We start from the raw sequence: 2,363 nt of genomic DNA, 5'->3' as shown, positions 1-2,363 counted from the left end.
CAGGTTCTGGGACAGGTTCTGGGACAGGTTCTGGGACAGGTTCTGGGACAGGTTCTGGGACAGGTTCTGGGACAGGTTCTGGGACAGGTTCTGGGACAGGTTCTGGGACAGGTTCTGGGACAGGTTCTGGGACAGGTTCTGGGACAGGTTCTGGGACAGGTTCTGGGACAGGTTCTGGGACAGGTTCTGGGACAGGTTCTGGGACAGGTTCTGGGACAGGTTCTGGGACAGGTTCAGGCATGGCTGCAGTAAAGTGTTATTCTCCAAAGAGTTTGCTCCCCTCCAGTAAGAGATGACAGAAACCCCACGAGCAGTTGAGAGATGGTGCAGGTCAGTGTGACAAGCAGTTGGGGAGAAACCCAGTGCTTTTGTACTGCCTCTGAACTTCAGCCGTGTGGCACCGCCCCTTCTTCAGCACAAGGATGCTGGAACTTGACAGCGAGGAGGACCTTTCTCACATCTGTTGTCTGTACTCTGCTCTCTCGCCTATTGGAAGGAATCTCCTGTCCATCTCATGTGGCTGATGAGAACACCTCTACTTTCTAAATTCAGCTGCAGCCTCGTGCTCCTTCTTACTCTCTCTCTCTCTCTCTCTTTTTTTTTCTGTCTAATGAAAGCCTGTCTCAACTCAGGAGTGCAATAAAGAAAAGAAAATAATAAAAAATTAAATTAAATTAAAAATAAAACCTAATGAAAAGAAAAGCATACATAGGCCTTAACTTATACTACAGAAAAATTATAGATTGAAACAATAATCTTGTGCTTATAACTATACTAAAAACAATGTATAAGTGTTGTATACTTACTAATTGCCAAACAATATGCTAACATTCAAAATATATACAATAGAAGATAACGTTAATCTTAAGTATTCAAATATTCCTTTTCTAAAGGACACAATGGCTGAAAATGAACTTTTTTCCCTAAATAAAATGGTCTGTTTGTATTTTCTTATTCACCATTACAGAGTCATAGTGTATATAGCTCATTTTTTCTAGTACTCTTTGCACAGTATTATATTATGCCTATCCAGCCTTAAAAGTATTGTGATCTATTTTTTCATTAAAAATGCTCAAAAGAGCCTGGAAGGTGTGGCTTAGTGGTTGAGCATCAACCCATGCATCAGGAAGTCACCAGGTCAATCCCTTGTCAGGGCACATGCCTGGGCTCCATCCACAACCGGAGACATGCAGGAGGCAGCCAATCAGTGTTGATGTTTCTCTCTCATTGATGTTTCTATCTCTCTCTCCTTCTCCCTTCCTCTCTCTCTAAAATCAATTGTTAAAATGCTCAAAAGACTACTAATTATTTTGATAATATATTCCAGTGATTCACAATTCCATAGCAAGAAATTCTTGCTACTAAAATTAGATTTCAATTTCTTTAAGAATGAAGACTATATTTCTACTTTAGGCAAAATTGAGAAATAGACAAAGTTTTATCTTCAGCATTCCTAGTGTCCTTTCAGCATCACCCCCAATTCCTTTGATTAAATCCCAGTCTACCTGATCAAGGATTCAGGAGCTCTTATTCTCCTTTTTTCCCAACCCTCACCCTCACCCCATCCACATTCAAAACCTCTCAGGGGGACAATCTCCTAAATCCACTTGACAGAGATATGAAAATGTTTTAAAATACTAAATAAAATTACCTTAATCTTTTTCCAACAGTATTTCTCTCTTACCAGAAATTTTAGTTTCCTACATACCTTTTTAACAACCATAAGAATTTGAGTTCCTGAATACAGAAATTATAAGTTATTTTGATTAGAGATAAGTAGAAAAAAGAAGGGACTAGTGATGGGGAAAAGAAAAGATAGAGTGGATGGCAGAGCAGCAATAGAAATTTTTGCATTGGCCCCTCTCCTGAAATAAAGGAAGCTAAGGAAAAGTAACCTTGGGCCTTGGAATTACACTTCTACCTCTTGGAACTACATTTTTACTTCTGTAAGGAGGGAGGGAGTTGAGTTACACATAAGAACTGGTGGGATGTTTTTATATAAATTGCAGTGATCAGAGCTAAGGATATAGAATCTTGGGTTGAGGACATAATTTAGGCAATATCTACTTAGTTATATCAAATATGTAAAATAACGGCCTCGGTGAGGTCGAGACGGCCCCAGTGAGGTTGAATCAGCCCCAGTGAGGTCGAAAGGCCCCGGTGAGGTTGGGACGGCCCCGGTGAGGTTGAAATAGCCCCGGTGAGGCCAAGACGGCCCCGGTGAGGTTGGGACTGCTCCGGTGAGGTTAGGACAGATAATGGGGACCAGTATAGACTGATGAACAGGGGTAGATGCAGAGGCAGAGCAACATTGAACAGACTGTCAAACTACAGTGGGAAGCCTGGGGAGGGTTTGGGGGGGG

The sequence above is a fragment of the Myotis brandtii genome, unplaced genomic scaffold (genome assembly GCF_000412655.1).
Source record: "Myotis brandtii unplaced genomic scaffold, ASM41265v1 scaffold23, whole genome shotgun sequence".
Taxonomy (NCBI): domain Eukaryota; kingdom Metazoa; phylum Chordata; class Mammalia; order Chiroptera; family Vespertilionidae; genus Myotis; species Myotis brandtii.
The sequence above is the reverse complement of the archived record's forward strand: the minus strand, read 5'-3'. Positions refer to the sequence as shown.